We start from the raw sequence: 18,545 nt of genomic DNA, 5'->3' as shown, positions 1-18,545 counted from the left end.
GTGCAGGACCTGTATAAAAAAAAGCTATAAAATTTTACTAAAATAGATGACAGAATAAATGGAGAGGCATATTAGTTTCTGTTTAGACAGACTCAATATTCCAAAGTTGTTGATTATTCCTAAATTATAAAGTCAGTGCAATCACAATCAAATTACAACTTTGGGGGGAACTTGAAAAGTGATTCTGAAGTTTTCATTAAAAATAAATATATATTTTGGGAAATTTGGAAAAGCATAACTGAGGGCACCCCATGTGTGTCCCTAATCCCAGCTGGTCTGCCTGAGACCCCCTGAGCGCCAGACCTGGTCCCCCCACAGGGCCCCATTTCCACTCCATCAAGATGAAAGAAACTATCATGAACCAGAAGAAACTCACAAAACTGCAGGCACAAGTGCACATTGGTGGGAAAGGAACTGCTCACAGAAAGAAGTTGGTTCATAGAACAGCTACAACAGATGATTTAAGACAAACAAACAAACAAACAAACTTCTCCTTAAAGAACTTAAAGAAACTTAGGGGTAAACAACATCTCTGGTATTGAAAAGTTAATGTGATGCACATTAACAACCCTAAATTTCAAACATCTCTGGCGGCCAACACTTTCACTTTACTGGCCATGCTGAAACAAAGCAGCTGACAGAAATGTTACCTGGCATCTTAAACCAGCTTGGTGCAGACAGTCTGACTAGTTTAAAACGACTGGCTGAAGCGCTGCCAAAATAATCTGTGGGTGGAAAAGCACTGCTTGCTACTAGAGAGGATGGTGATGATGAAATTCCAGATCTTACGGAGAATTTTGCTGAGGCGTTCAAGAATGAGACAAACTGAATTGAGTCAACTTCTGAAGATGAAACTTGAAGTTACTGGGTGCTGCTATTTTATATTAAGACTACTTTTTAAAACTTTGTCCCTGGGTCTGATAAAATATAGATTTCTAATATTTTAAAGCCCAAGCCCCTTGGACACTGCAGCTCTTTTCAGTTTTTGCTTATACGCCATTCATTCTTTGCAGCTAATTAAGCTGTAGAAGCCTGGTAATAAAGTTTGAAACAAAAGTTAATAAAGTTCTTCACTTAGTTTTTAAAAAATGCATAATTGGGGGAGGATTTAGCATAGATAAAAGATAGATATTAAAACCTACTATAAAATGACTTTAAGTAATACAATACAGCACTCAGTTGAATAGACTAGGGTCCATAAATAGATCCAGGAACACATGGTAATTTGCTATATGAGTGCACTTCAATATAGGGAAGACAAAGGTTATCCAATCAATTATACTGGGACAACTAACAGAAACTTGGGAAAAAAAGAAGTTGATCCCTACCTGTTTTTTTTAACAACTAAATAAATTTCAAATAAATTAAAAGTTAAATGTAATATATACAGTGGAATATTACTCAGCCATAAAAAAGAATGAAATAATGCCATTTGCAGCAACATGGATGGACCTAGAGATTATCATACTAACTGAAGTAAGCCAGACAGAGAAAGACAAATATCATATGATATCGCTTACATGTGGAATCTAAAAAAAATGATACAGGGAGTTCCCTGGTTGCCTAATGGTTAGGATTCCAGGCGTTCACTGCCGTGGCCTGGGTTCAATCCCTGGTTGGGGAACTGAGATCCCGCAAGCCACGTGGTGCCGCAGACCGGCTGCAGAAAGCTAGAAGTTCCTGGCGGTGAGGGGTAAGGAACTGAAAAGCACCAGTATGGGGTCAGAAGGGCCAAGACAACTGATGGTTGCAAGGCAAGTTTATTCAAAGAGCATGAATGTATATATAGGTTTAGTACGGAACGAATATCAGACAATAAATCAGTAAACCTTGTATTTCCGCATAATTCTGTCGCCACTATCTATGCGCCACTATCTATGCACCACTATCTATGCACCACTATCTATGCGTCAGCATGCCTTATGGGCCATTCTTTGGAGATACAGACTTCCCCCTCAGGGCAGCACGTCCTTCTTCTGGGGAACAACCAGGGGCTCTTAGATGCAGAGCAGGCACCTGGAGCGAAACTGGCCGCAAGCCATTTTCCTTTTTTACGCTCAATACCGCAGCGTCAGGAGTGCATACCAAGAGAGAGACAAGCAGTTCTCCGGAAAGCAGAAAGCTGAATAAGCTTACAGCTTGGGGGCCACCACAACGTGGCATGGCCAAAAAAACCTAAAAAATAAAAAAATTTTAAAATAAAAATAAAAAAACAATACAAATGAACTTATTTACAAAACAGAAATAGACCCACAGACATAGAAAACAAACTTACGGTTACCAAAGGTGGGAGGATAAATTAGGAGTTTGGGATTAAAATATACACACTACTATATATAAAACAGATAACCAACAAGGACTTACTGTATATCACAGGGAACTATACTCAATATCTTGTAGTAACCTATAATAGAAGAGAATGTTAAAAAAGTATATATTTATATATATTGATAACTGAATCACTTTGCTGTACACCTGAAACTAACACAACATTGTAAATCAACTATATTTCAATAAAAATTAAAAAAAATTAAAAACAGAACTACCATATGAAAAAATATTAAATGTTAAAAAAAATCCCCAAATTATAAATGTACTAGAAAATATGTTTCACTCTTTATTAAAGAAATACAAATCAGTACAAGATTTTTATTAATGAGATTGCAAAAAAAAAAATATATAGTTGACAAAACTCAGAATTGATAAGGATATAAGAAGAAAAACAATGTCATATATAGTTGGTAGGAGTATAAATTTGTATAATTTTCCAATATGCTTCAAAGGTCTCATTGACCCATCAATTTTATGTATATGAATTTACTTAAGGCCAGTTTTGACACTGCCTGAGAATAAAGGTGAGGCTCACGTAATAGTGGAGAAAACTTGTTTAATCATTAAGATGAATTAATTTGGGGTCACTAAATGACAGGCAAGCTGAGAAAGTGCCCTTTTTAAAAGACATTATAAAGTGATGAATCTTAACATGCTCAAAAAATATATTAAAAAAACTTAGTAAAAAATTTTAAACTTCTCTTGGTAGTGGGGGAAGGGAAAATAGGAACACATTTTATTAGCTGGATAATAAGTTCACAGGTGTTTGCTATGATTTTGGCTATTATTTTAAATGTCTGCAACATCATTACATAGTAAAAGGTATTTTAACTGGATGAGAGACAGGGATTAAGTGAATTCTTCTTTTTGGATAAAATTACACACTGTACTGACTTTTTGATTATTTATTCCTTGTTTGCCATACTTGATTTGATAATATCTGAGAAGACATTTATTTTCAAAGTGAAGAAACTTTTAACAAGATATATGAAAATTCTGTGAACTTGGAGTCAACCAGAAAAAAATGCATAGTTATAGCCAAACCTACTACAAGCAAAACTTCAGTAGTAGCTGGCAATGAGGCTGCTGTGCACTTGTCACACAAGCATATCCAGCTTATGGAACATTCTCTCGGAATACTTCTTATCATGAGTGAGAATGCATATTCATACATCATTTAAATATTTTAAATTGGATTTTTCACTGATAGATTATAGATATATATGTGTGTTTGCACACACGTGCACATATATATGTACGTATATAAACAAAATAATAGTGATTTGAACACTTGTATTTATAAAAGTTGATTCACTGAGGGGGAAAACATGTGTGATTCCATTACATGAATTAATGAACTAGAAGATGTATCTGAAGAAATTATCCATAATTCAGGATGGAGACACAGAGATGCAAAAGGTAGGTTCAAAGATACTGAGGAAAGACTGAGGTCTAACATACATTTAAGCTGAACACAAGGAGAAAAGGGAGAAAAGGACAGAAGGAATATTTGTAGAGATATTTGTTAGGAATGTAGGCCCCATGAAGGTAGAGATTTTGTCTGTTTTTTTCAATACCATATCCCTAAACCTAGAAGACAGCCTGATATATAGTAAGTGATTAGTAAATGTATGTTAAATTCTATTGAATTCTATTTCCAGTAGTATGGGAAGGTAAACACCTAGGCCAACCATCCCACTGAAAGCCTTCAAAATGCCTGGGTAAAATATCAAATCTTAAAAGTATTTATGAGATCCCAAGGGACTTCTTGTTAAATGAGAGGCAGAAGATGAGATGAAAGAGTTTTTGCAGGGACAAATACCAAACAACTCAAACGTTACATCTGAGAAAGGAACCAAAGAAAAAGAAATGAGGTCCAGAAAAATACCCCTTAGGAGAAATAACCATTATATACATGATAGAGTTGATGGTTTGTTGGACCAGTAGAGTTGATGGACTGTTGGACCAGAAGAGGAAGAAGTCACCAGCACAGCACTTTCCATTTTAACTTAAAGATCAGGTGGCTTATACACACCACAAGAAATGTGAACATACGTTTATCAAAAGACATGAACAGTATGTTGTTAACAGCACTGTTCATACTGACCTCAAACTGTGTGGAAACCACACAAATGCCCATCAACAATAGGATGGATGCATAAATTATGGGATATTCATTCACGCAATGGAATAATACACAGCAATAAAAAAAAAGTACAGTTACAAGCAACAAAATTAACAAACATCACAAACCTAATATTGAACAAGTATAAAATAATCCATTTATATAAAATACAAAACAGGCAATAACCATTATCCTGATTTCTAACAATGTGTCATATTCATGGATTGGAAGACTCAGTATTTTGTAGGGACCAAATTGACCTATAGATTCAAAGCAATTCAAATAAAAATCCCACCAAGTTTTTTGTGGATATTCAAAGACTGACTCTAAGATTTATATGAAAATGTGGGTGGGCAGGAGAGTCAATTAAAACACGGTGGGATGGGCTTCCCTGGTGGTGCAGTGGTTGAGAATCCGCCTGCCAATGCAGGGGACACGGGTTCGAGCCCTGGTCTGGGAGGATCCCACATGCCGCGGAGCAACTGGGCCCGTGAGCCACAACTACTGAGCCTGCGCGTCTAGAGCCTGTGCTCCGCAACAAGAGAGGCCACGATAGTGAGAGGCCCGCGCACCGCGATGAAGAGTGGCCCCCACTTGCCACAACTAGAGAAAGCCCTCGCACAGAAACGAAGACCCAACACAGCCAAAAATAAATTAATTAATTAATTAATTTAAAAAAAACAAACACCGTGGGAGAATCTGCTCTACCTGATATGAAGTATTAATATGAAGCTATGGTATTAAGACAGTGGTACTGGCTCAAAGATAGAATCATAGACCAATGCATGAAGAACCTAGGGGCAGGACGGGAATAAAGACGCAGACCTACTGGAGAATGGACTTGAGGACACGGGGAGGGGGAAGGGTAAGCTGGGACAAAGTGAGAGAGTGGCATGGACATATATACACTACCAAATGTAAAACCGATAGCTAGTGGGAAGCAGCCGCATAGCACAGGGAGATCAGCTCGGTGCTTTGTGACCAGCTAGAAGGGTGGGATAGGGAGGGTGGGAGGGAGGGAGACGCAAGAGGGAAGAGATATGGGGATACATGTATATGTATAGCTGATTCACTTTGTTATAAAGCAGAAACTAACACACCATTGTAAAGCAATTATACTCCAATAAAGATGTTTAAAAAAATCATAGACCAATGAAATAGAATAGAGAGCCTAGAAAGAGAAACATGCATATATGGATATGTGATATAGGAGAAAGGTGGTACTGCAGAGCAGTGTGGAAGGCACGGATTTTTCAATAATTGAAGTTGGGCAATTTGACATTCACAAGGAAAAAAGAAATGAGACTTAACCCCCAACTCACACCATACACAAGAAACAATTCCAGGAAAATGATACAATTATATGTGAAAAGTAAGATAATAAAGTTTTAGAAAGTTAAAATAGGAGACTATCTTCTTGATCTTGAAATAGGGAGATACATTTTAAATAGGACACATAAAGTATTAACCACGAAAATTGATAAACTGAACATTATAATCAAGAAATTCTTAATACCATTTAAAAAGTGAAAATCCCAGCTACAAGGTGGGAGATGTTTGCAATGCATACAGTTGTTCTTTGGTATCCCCAGGGGATTGGTTCCAGGACTCCTTTCAAATACCAAAATCCACAGAAATGCAAGTTCTTTATACAAAATCGTGTAGTATTTGTATATAACCTACACATATCCTCTGGTATACTTTAAATCATCTCTAGATTACTTATAATACCTAATACAATGTAAATAGTTGTAAATACAATGTAAATAGTTTTAAATACAATGTAAATGCTATGTAAGTAGTTGTCAGCATGTGGCAAATTCAAGTTTTGCTTTTTGGATCTTTCTGGAAATTTTTTCCCCAAATATATTCTATCAGTGTTTGGTTGAATCCATGGATACAGAACCTGTGAATATGGAGCGCCGACTGTATACTCAACAAAGGATTCACTTCCAGAGTATATACAGAACTTGTAAAATCAAGACGAGAAAGTCCCTGAAGAGGATATCCAAAAGGTTTAAAAAAAATAGGAAAACATACTCAACCGCAACAGCCATCTAGAAAATGTAAGTTAAAACCACAATGAGACACCACTACGCACCAACCACAATGGCTAAAGTTAGAAGACTGACAATACCAAATGTTAGCAGGTATATGGAGCAATGGGAACTTTTATATACTGCTCGTGATACAATGACTTCAAAGAACTGTTAGGTGTTACCTACTAAAGTGTGTGCTCTGTGTGTGTGTGTGTGTGTGTGTGCACATGTATTTGTGTATAACTTACAACCTAGCAATTTCACTCCTAAATATATATCTGTGCACATGTTTACCAAAAGACAAGAAAGTTCTATAGCAGAATTATTTGTAAAACCCCCAAATTGAAAAGAATCTCAATATCCACATACTAGTGACAGTTATCTACAGTGACATACAAGAATATGAATGAGTCACAGGAACATAATGTTGGGCAAAAGAAGTCAAACACAAAAAAATACATACATTATGATTTCATTTATGTGAAGATTAAAAAACAGGAGAAAAAATAATAATGTTTAGGATGCATTCGTCACTTTTAAAACGATGAAGGAAATCAAGAAAGCAATTACCAGAAAGTCAAAATAGTGGTGTTAAAAGATAAACTGAGGAACATCAAAATTTTGAAGAGTGTATTTGAGCAAACATTGATTCCAATAAGGGCAACGCCAAACTGAAAATGGTTTGGTGTGCTCCTGTCAGGAGTTAGGCAAAAGGCTTTTTTTATAGAGCAGATAGGAAACAAAGCAAGGAAATTATTTGATTGGCTATAGCTTAAGCAGTTGCCTTATTTGGGAAAGCCTAGTTGGCTGTTTGTGATTGGTTATTCTTAGATTTCAATTTCTTCCCTCAATGCATTTATGGGACTCTGCCTGAGGTTTCAGTTTGCTTTCTTAGGCTGACAAGAATTAGGGCCACTCAGTCTAATGACTTCTTTGATTACTTGAACAGTGGTTACTTCTGAGGGTGGGAGAGGGAGGGAGAAATCATTGGAAGGAGATATGAGAGGGGCTTCTTGGGTCCTGGCAATGTTGTAGTTCACCTGGGTGATTGCATAGGTGTTAGCACTGTGATAATTCATTAAGTTGAATATGGTCTGTTTTGTATACAAAACAGACCATTTCTGTGTGCTCTTCACAATGAAAGAGTAATCTATTTATCCATGTATGAGTCAGGTAGCTAGGAATAAGTCTTACGAAAGATGAATAAGACCTTTTTGGGAAAGGCATTAAAGGAAATTTGAATAAATGGAGATAAGCCAATTTCATAGTTTGGAATACTCAATATTGTAAAGGTGTCGATGCTTCTCAAATTAATCTGTAGCAGTGCTGTCCAATAGAAACATAATGTGAACTGCAATTGGAATCAAATTTAATTTTGTTAATTAGCCACATTAACAAAAAGAGACAGGTAAAATTAATTTTAATAATGTATTTTACTTAATCCAATATATCCAAAATATTATTTTAAAATGTAATCAATATGAAAATTATTAACGAAATATTTTATTCTTTTTGTCATATAAAGTCTTTGGAATCTGGTGTGTATCTCACGCTTACAGCACATCTCAATTCAGACTAGTCACTACCTCAAGTGCTCAACAACCACATGGACAGCATAGATCTACCTAGACAATGCAATCTGAATCAAAGTCCCAACAGATTATCTTGTGGCATTTAACAAGCTGAGCTTAAAATTATATGGCAGTTCAAAAGCCAAAAATAGCCAAGTACCTACTGTAAAAGAAGATGCAGATGTTTCCCTACCAGATATCACTTATTAAAAAGATTAAGTAATTAAATCGGTGTAGTACTGGTTACAGACATAGACAAATATACTCAGGGAACTGAATAGAGCCCACAAACAGACCCAACTGAAAAGGTCTTTCAATAAATGGTGCTGGGGTAACTGATAATCCATTTGTTTAAAAAAAGAAAAAAAGGAAAGAAACTGGATTCCTTATACCATACTTAAAATTCAAACTTAAGGATTTAAACACTTAAATGTGAAATGCAAATATATAAAGCTCTGAGAATGAAGTATAGGCAAGTACGTACACAAATTCAGGGCAGGAAAGGATTTCTTAAGATGTAAATGATTTATAGCTTTGACTGTGTTAAAATTAAGAACTTCTGGGAGAAAATATTTGTGATGAACATAGCCAACAAAGGACTAGTGTCTGGAATATATATGGAACTCCTACTACAAAAGAGAAACAAACAAACATACAACCCAATAGAAAAAGGGGCAAGAAATAGGCACTTCACAGAAGTTCAAATTGCCAAGCAAAAGCATATGAAAATATGCTTGAATGCTTTACAAGATACTAATAAAAAAGTAAAAAGCAGAGTAACAGGAACATCCATGCATTGATGGTTGAAATGTAAATGGATACAATCACATTGGAAATCAGTTTGGTGCTATCTAGTAAAGGGGAACATATCTAATAACCTAACAATGTCACTCCTAGGTTACTTACCCTAGAGAAACTCTTGCATCTATGCAGCAAGAGATGTACAAGAATATTTATAAACAATATTTTTTGTAACAGCCACAAACTGGAAAGAACTCAAAGGATCATCACCATAAATAAAAAGAATAAATTATTTTTATGTAATGGAACACTATACAGCAATGGAAAGGATTAACTACAACAGATGATTCTTAGGAACATAATTAAATGAAAGAAGCAAGTCACAAACAAGTACAGTATGGTTTCACTTATATAAAATACAAAGTCAGGCAAAATTAAGTGATATTTTATCTTTTTAAAAAATTATTTGTTTATTTATTTATTTTTGGCTGTGTTGGGTCTGTTGCTGTGCACGGGGTTTCTCTAGTTGCAGTGAGCAGGGGCTACTCTTCGTTGTGGTGTGCGGGCTTCTCATTGTCATGGTTTCTCTTGTTGCGGAGCACGGGCTCTAGGCGCACAGGCTTCAGTAGTTCTGGCACATGGGCTCAGTAGTTGTGGCTTGTGGAGTCTAGAGCTCAGGCTCAGTAGTTGTGGTGCACGGGCTTAGTTGCTCTGCAGCATGTGGGATCTTCCCGGACCAGGGCTCGAACCCACGTCCCCTGCATTGGCAGGCGTCTTCTTAACCACTGCGCCACCAAGGAAGCCCTGATATTTTAAAGATACATTTTTAGGGATGCCATGCATAGGTTTTATAAATTTTATTTATTTTTAAAATAAATTTATTTATTTTATTATTTTATTTAATTTATTTATTTTGGCTGTGTTGGGTCTTCGTTGCTGCGCGCGTGCTTTTTCTCTAGTTGCGGCGAGCGGGGGCTACTCTTCGTTGTGGTGCGTGGGCTTCTCATTGCGGTGGCTTCTCTTGTTGCGGAGCACGGGCTCTAGGCACATGGGCTTCAGTAGTTGTGGCTCGTGGGCTCTAGAGCACAGGCTCAGTAATTGTGGCGCACGGGCTTAGTTGCTCCACAGCATGAGGGATCTTCCTGGACCAGGGCTTGAACCCGTGTCCCCTGCACTGGCAGGCAGATTCTTAACCACTGCACCACCAGGGAAGCCCACAGGTTTTAAAATTATAAAGAAAAGCAATGATTATCACAAGTCAGAATAATGACACTCCTTGGGTGGAGTACCCAATAAAAAAAGGATGGACATACAAAATGTTGCTAAATCATGGTCGATGTTCTGTATCTTAATTCATGTGGTGGTGACATGGATGCTCACCGTATTCACACTTCCGTAGTTATATTTCACAGTGTATTAACATAAAATAAAAATATCATATTAAATTTTAAAAACCTGGATAAAGTGAGTGATAAAGAGTATCTCAGAGTGTTGGTTTGTTTAGTGGACAGTTTTTCATGGTGTAATAATCTAAAGCAACAAATGCAAGGAAAAACTGTGAATGTTTTAGTGCATATGAAAATATTACACCTGTAAAAATGAAGTCTGCATTTGGAATGAAGAGTTGACGTTCCTCTAGGGTCATTTAAAACTGTTAGTTCATTTAGTATGTGAAGGAAATCACACTGCTGAGAAACTACAAGAAAATGATAAAAATTACAGCATGTGAATTTATATTAAAGGAATATCATCATCAGTCATCTTTCTTCTTTCAGAAAGTTCTTTCAGAATTTCCCAGATTAGAGTAAAAGAAACCAGCAGGTCAAAAATTCTTTCAATATTTAACACTTGTCTTATCACCAGAAGGATACACTTACTTAACAGTTGCATGAAAACCACACACTGTAATATTGCGTTGGCCAGTAATATTACAAAAAGTTCATTTGGGTTTTTCCGTAACATCTTATGGAAAAACCCGAATGAACTTTTTGGCCAAGCCAATATATTTTTAACTTTTTTTTCTTTTAAAACTCTGTCTCTTCATTTATAACATTTGTTGGTAAGATAGGAAGACATTACCAGGGAGTAAATTGCTGTTGGGTGAACCTATCACACACATTTTGTCCCAAAATTGATAACTTTTAATTTTAATTGATAAATGTTAAAAAGGAAACTTTTTGCTCTGGGCTCATCCTATGTTCCATTTGGGGGCATTTTTTTTCTATTCTACAGATAGGAGGTATTTTGGAGAATAAATTTAAGCAGCACTGGCTATAGAATGTAGGTTGTTAAGATCTTTCACTTGACACACTATATTCCTACTCTAGTACATTCTTTTACCTCTTCTTGATAAATAAAAACTACAGTAACAGAAAAAGGGGGTAACTAGAAGAAAAAGTTTTTTATTGAAGAACATAAAAATTTACATTTTACAGCCTAATCTAAAACCTAACTTAAAAACTTCTAATAGCTTTACATTTAAATGAGAAAATAATTCCACAGTCAAATCAATTTAGAACACAAAATTAATCTGAGTTGCTACAGAATTTCTCAAGGTCTTTAATATGCTGATATACATTATAAATCTCTAAGGAAGGGATACAGAGCTGTAATCTCCTAAACTTATTTAACCAGACCTTTTTAGTTTTTAAAACTTAGGCTACTTTGAAAAATCATGTAGTATAAACTCCATAGGCTGTTTGGACATTCTGGACCACCTACACTATAACCTCAAACATTTCCAAACCAAAACCAACCAAATATGTTCTATTAATTGTCCCTGAAACACTGTGCGTTGGTAACATACGTTTTCCTGACTCCCTCAGAGCCAACGAATATTTGATTTGTTAAAAAAAAAAATTATATATATATATATATATATATATATATATATATATATATATATATATGGTCTTTGCACTGGCAATTGGAGCCATTTGACCTTGCATACCTTGGCTGGAAACATAAAATGCCATTTCCAGGTTTAACTCATATCCTTAGGATTCCTAAGTTTTCCACATTCTGAAGATATATACAGATCTTCCTTGGCTTACAACAAGGTTACATCCTGATAAACCCATTGTAAGTTGAAAATATCATAAGCCAAAAATGCATTTAATACAGCTAACCTATGAAACATCATAGCTTAGCCTCACCTACCTTACACGTGCTCAGAACACTTACATTAGCCTACAGTTGGACCAACTCCTCTAACACAAAGTTTATTTTATAATAAAGTATTGAATATCTCATATAATTTATTGAATACTGTACTGAAATTGAAAAACAGAATGGTTGTATGGGTATAGAATGGTTGTAAGTATATATGCTGTTTACCCTCATGATCTCAAGTCTGACAGGGAGCTGTGGCTTGGGCCACTACCCAGCATCACGAGAGTATCCTACCACATATTATTAGCCTGGGAAATTATCAAAATTTAAAGTACAGTTTGGAAGTAAAAATTCAAAGTACAGTTTCTACTGAATACTACATACTGCTTTCCCACCACTGTAAAGTCAAAAAATCATTAAATTGAACCTCGTAAGTCAGGGACCACCTGTACACCTTTTTTTTTTTCTTGTACCACCTATCTCCCAGTTAATTTCTTCCAAAAGGAAAAAAAATCTTAGACTTTTCCAAAAATTGCTCAGCATACAATAATATTTCTCACTGTAAGTACTTTTGTTCATTAAATGAACACTGTTATCACCTCAAAGGAAACTGATTCCATGATGTAACCATTAGAGTCTTAGTTTTGCTAAGTATTCTTGTGGGAAGATTGTGAAAAATCTGTAGAAGCTAAACCACAGTGCATTGTAAACGTCTGAATCTTGACTATTCTCTAGGAAGCAGTGAGGTCTATGTGAATGCACTCCATTTCCAGCACCAGGTGTTGAACAGATGCTCAATAAATGTAGTGAAAGACTATCATCAGTCCTAAGAGAGTAAAAGAAATCAGCTTAAAGTTCTTCTCTTAGTAATGGAAGGCAAGGACTACCACTCAATCTCTAATGCCCCAAATGTCTTCCCTTTACTTAATAAATAAGCTTTCAGGGACTTCCCTGGCTTTCCAGTGGTTGGGACTCCACGCTCCCAATACAGGGGGCACAGGTTTGATCCTTGGTCGGGGAACTAGGATCCTGTATGCTGCATGGCATGGCCATAAATAACTAAAGAGATAAAGAGATAAATAAAGAAACAGGCTTTCAATAAATGTTTCCTAAATTGAATAACTCAAAAGACAAACTGAGATTGTTAACATTGATATGTTGAGAGACTAACTTGTTTGGGTTGATTTAGAAGTAGTAATGGACTTCCCTAGTGGCACAGTGGTTAAGAATCTGTCTGCCAATGCAGGGGACATGGGTTCGATCCCTGGTCCAGGAAGATCCCCCATGCCTCGGAGCAACTAAGCCCATGCACCACAACTACTGAGCATGCGCTCTAGAGCCCGCGAGCCACAACTACTGAAGCCCATGCACTCTAGGGCCCACATGCCGCAACTACTGAGTCCACGTGCTGCAACTATTAAGCCCATGTGCTGAAACTACTGAAGCCCAACACAGCCAAAAATAATAATAATAATAAAAGTAGTAATAATCTATAAGCATCGTTGAGATGGTCTTAAGTATAACAAAGGTACAGAAAAGTGCACGTCATAAGTATACAGTTCAGTGGATTCCCACAAATATAACCATTACCCAGGTGAAGAAAGAACTTTACCAGCAACTTAGAAGTTTCCTTCAAGCCCCCTTTCAATCTTTAACCTCTCCATTCTCCCTGAGTACTATCTTGATTTCTAACTCCATAATTTCTAAAACCATAGATTAGTTTTTGAAATTTCTGTCAATGGGATATTGGGTTGGCCAAAAAGTTCGTTCGGTTCTTCTGTAAGATGTTATGGAAAAACTCGAACAAACTTTTTTGGCCAACTCAATATATGTATTTTTACCTGGCTTCTTTTGCTCAGTATTGTAGTTGTAGGAGGTATCATGTCGATGATGTAGCTGTGGTTCATTTATTTTAATTGCTGAACAGCATTCCATGGTATGAATATGCCACAATTTGTTTATTCCACTGTTGAGGGAATTTGGGTTTTTACAGATTGAGCCATCTATAAATAACACTGCTAGAGACATTATGTACATCTCTTGGTGAAGAGTGCATACTTTTCTATTGGATTTATACCTAGTGATAAAATCCTTGGATATAGGATATGCAGAAAAATGTACTTCAGCAGATACTGCCAGTTTTCTAAGGTGGTTTTACAAATTTACTTGCTCACCAGCAATATACGAAATTTCTCTTTGCTCCATAACCTTACCAACAATTGGCATTGTCACTCTTTAATTTTAGCTGTTGTGGTGAGCATCTATTTCTGGACTCTATTTCATTTGTCTGTTTGACTATACTTGCACTAGTATCACAGTCTTAGTTACTTTAGTTTATAAAATAAGTCTTCACTTTGTTCTTCTTCAAGGATTTAGTTCTTTACCTTTCCTATTTCCATATACATTTTAGAGACACTTGTCAATTCTTCTACACCCCACCTCTCCGTTCCCACACACACTTGTGGAATCTATACTGGAATTGTACTGAATCTATAGATCAACTGGATGGAAACTGACATTTTTATAATAGTCTTTTAATGATTGGATCTGGTACATTCTTTCACTTAATTCTTCTAAAATTTCTCTCAATAATCTTTTATAGTTTTCTGTGTAGTTTTCTTTTTTTTTACTGTCCAATTTTCCTACCATTTATTTTTTCTTCTTGCCTTATTGCACTAGAGTTGTCTATTAGACAAAATATTGAATAAAGGCAGAGAGAATGATTATCCTGTTTTGCTCCTAATCTCAAGGGGAAAGTGCTCAACATTTTACCATTGTGTATCATTTTTATACATTGTTGGATTTGATCTTTCAATAGTTCAAGGTTTTACATTTATGTTTGTGAGTGAATTGCACTGTAATTTTTCCTTTCTTCTAATATCCTTGTGTCATATTGCTATCAGGGTTATATACGTCTCATTAAATGGGCTAAGAAGTGTTCCCTCGGGACTTCCCTGGTGGCGCAGTGGTTAAGAATCCGCCTGCCAATGCAGGGGACGCGGGTTCGAGCCCTGGTCCAGGAAGATCCCACATGCCGCAGAGCAACTAAGCCTGTGCGCCACAACTACTGAGCCTGCGCTCTAGAGCCCGCGAGCCACAACTACTGAAGCCCACGTGCCACAACTACTGAAGCCCGCGCACCTAGAGACAGTGCTCCACAACAAGAGAAACCACTGCAATGAGAAGCCCGTGCACCACAACGAAGAGTAGCCCCCGCTCGCCACAACTAGAGAAAGCCCACGTGCAGCAACGAAGACCCAATGCAGCCATAAATAAATAAATATATAATTAAAAAAAAAAAAAAAAAGAAGTGTTCCCTCTTCTTCTGCTCTCTGGAAGGGTTTGTGTAAAATTGATAGAATTCACTGATGAAATAATTGGGGCCTGGAATTGTTTCCTCTGCTCCTTGTTTCCTCCTCCCCTAGGGGGGAAAGTTTTGAATTACCTTCAAAGGAGCAAAAATAAGGCCATCATTTGACTTCTCAACAGAAACAATGACTACCGAAGACAATAAAACAATGTCTTCACAGTACAGAAAGAAAATACCCACCAACCTAGACTTCTACACTGAGCGAATAAATCCTTCAAAAATGAAGATGAAATAAAGGAATTTTAGGATAAATAAAAACAGAGAGAACTCATCACCAGAAGACCCACATTAAAGGAAACACTAAAGAATGTTTAGGCAGAAGGAAAATAATCCTGGATAAAAAGTTGAAGGTGCAGGAAAGTATAAAAAGCAATGGAAAATGTAAATGAATACTGAAAGTATGAATCCATAACAATGTGTTGTGAGGCTTAAAACATATATAGACAAACTATATGAAAAAATTAGCATATAAATGGAGTAAAATTTTCTAAGGGTCTTACATCATGCATGGATGCATGCTGTAAGTTCTAGGAAAACCTCTTAAGAACAGTAAAAGAATGTACCAAGTTAATAGAGGGGGATAATAAAATATTAATAATTATTCATTCAGTTCAAAAGAAGTCAAGAAAAGAAAGAAAAAGAAACATAAGAATAGGCAAGAAAAATAGAAGGCAATTAGTAAAATAGTAAGATTTAAATCTAAATATGTCAACAATTAAACTTAGACAGATTACTCCAAATAAAAGACAAAGGCTATCATATTGGTTTTTAAAAAATATCTTGCTTATAAAACACATCTTTACTATAAGGATCATGGAAAGCTTGAAAGTAAAAGTGTGGAAAAGAAATTATGCCAACACTACCCCAAAAAAAGCTGGAGTAGCTATACCAATATCAGGTAAAGTAGATTTTAAGACAAAAATATTGTTAGAAATAGAGACGTGAAAATTCTGAAAGGGTCAATTCACAAAGCAGGTGAAGCAATTTTAAATTTATATGCACTACAACAGCCTCAAAAATACATGAAATAAAACTGAAAGGAGAAAGACAAATCCATGAACTTAGTGGGAAATTATAACATGCCTCTTGTAACTGATAGTCAATAAAGAAGCAATAAGGATATAAAAGATTTAAGCAATACAACCACTAAAAAGGACCTAATTGACATAAACTGCAAATACCTACAGAATCAATACTTTGTTCAAGGCCATATATAATAGTTACCAAACTAATCATATGCAAGGCCTAACATAATAGCAATTCTCAACAAAATTCTCAACAATTGAAATTATACAGAATATGCTCTTTAATGACAGTGGAATTAAACTACAAATCAGGGGACTTCCCCAGTGGTCCAGTGGTTAAGACTCTGCACTTCCACTGCAGGGGGCATGGGTCTGATCCCTGGTCAGGGAACTAAAGATCCCACAGGCCATGCAGTACGGCCATAAATAAATAAATAAACTACAAATCAATAATAAAAAGGTAACTAGAAAATTCCCATACATTTGGAATTTGTATTTGGTTTTTCAAAAGTTTTCCCATGCTCAAGTGGTTTTATTTATCCCACTTGAGGTTCAAGACTATGGCCTTATTGTGTTTCTTCAGTTGTGCAAGATCCTCAGCCATTATTCACTGACCATCTCTGATCTATTGTTAAATTTGGCCACTGAATTCTTAATTTCAAAAAGTGTTTCTCAGTTCTAGAATTTCCATTTGGCTCTTTTTTAAAACTAGTTTTCCATTCTCTGTTTAAATTCTATTCCTTGTATATATTAAACAGCTATTTTTTAAAAGTCCAGGATTGATAACACCATTATCAGGATTCCCTTTGGCTCTGTCATCTTTGTATCTGTTGTCTTCTGACAAGGTCTTATCTCCTTTTATTCTTAGTTATGTTTGATCATATACGAAAAATTGCATATAAACTTGAAACACTGGTGATGTCATCTTCATACAAAATTTAACTTTGCTCCTGCAAATCCCAGATAACAATCCAATAGGTTCATTCAGTCCCTTTGAAGACTGGTCTATTTCTGGTTCATCTTATTCCTAGAGTATAGCACTTTGGGGTTCCAACCCAAAGCCTGGGGTGTGGGAGGCTTAAAAGGGCTCCCCTTTTTAATGGCCGTTGAACTCAAAATTTTGTCTGCCTGGCACCTTGATTCTGTACAAAGATCTGTTTTCAGCATCTTGGCAGCCTCTTCCATAACAGGATCTAGGGGAAAAATAACCCCAAACACCAGGCACCTCTTTGGGTTTCCTCCTTTCTCTGATTTTGGCCCTATAATTCTATAGTACCTTAATGGTTCTCTGAAGGCTTCAGATTTTCCAGTCTATACTTCTATACACACACACACACATCACAGCTTTTCTAGTTCTCAGTGGGAGGATTGGTCCAATTTAACTACCTTAACTGGAAGTGATACATATCTCCAACTCTCTTCAATCATCTTACCCCCATCACTCTCCTGAAACTGCTTTTTTAAAAAAATTATGTTATTCAAGTATAGTTGATTTAGGGACTTCCCTGGTGGTGCAGTGGTTAAGAATCCGCTTGCCAATGAAGGGGACACGGGTTCAATCCCTGGTCCAGGAAGATCCCACATGCCACGAAGCAACTAAACCCATGGGCCACAACTAATGAGCCTGTGTGCCACAACTACTGAAGGCTGCGCGCCTAGAGCCCATGCTCCACAACAAGAGAAGCCACTGCAATGAGTAGCCCGCGCACCGCAATGAAGAGTAGCCCCTGCTCGCTACAACTAGAGAAAGTCCACGCACAGCAATGAAGACCAAATGCAGCCAAAAATAAATAATAAAAATTTAAAAAAATTGTAAGTACAGTTGATTTACAACATTGTGTTAATTTTTGCTGTTCAGCAAAGTGATTCAGTTATACATATATATACCTTTGCATATTCTTTTCCATTATAGTTTATCACAAGACATTGAATATAGTTCCCTGTGCTATACAGTAGGACCTTGTTGTTTATGAAACTGTTCTTCTGAAGGTCACTAATGACCTATGTTGCTAAATTCAGTGGTTCTTACTCTTCATTTTCATTAACCCATCAGCATCACTTCACATTATACTGCTTCCTCCTTGAAACACTTCCTTCCCTTCCCTTCAAAAACACCACTCTTGGGCTTCCCTGGTGGCGCAGTGGTTGAGAGTCTGCCTGCCAATGCAGGGGACACGGGTTCGAGCCCTGGTCTGGGAAGATCCCACATGCCGCGTAGCAACTGGGCCCGTG

The 18,545-nt window shown here is 36.5% G+C and overlaps 1 pseudogene; it reads left to right on the top strand.

Annotated features, from left to right (window-relative positions):
• Positions 1-341: 341 nt before the first annotated feature.
• On the top strand, positions 342-829 carry LOC102998431 (transcription factor BTF3-like; annotated as a pseudogene).
• The last annotated feature ends 17,716 nt before the right edge of the window (positions 830-18,545 follow it).

The sequence above is a fragment of the Balaenoptera acutorostrata genome, chromosome 3, assembly GCF_949987535.1.
Source record: "Balaenoptera acutorostrata chromosome 3, mBalAcu1.1, whole genome shotgun sequence".
Classification (NCBI taxonomy): domain Eukaryota; kingdom Metazoa; phylum Chordata; class Mammalia; order Artiodactyla; family Balaenopteridae; genus Balaenoptera; species Balaenoptera acutorostrata.
Note: the sequence above shows the minus strand (reverse complement) of the source record. Positions and strands in the feature narration are given on the sequence as shown.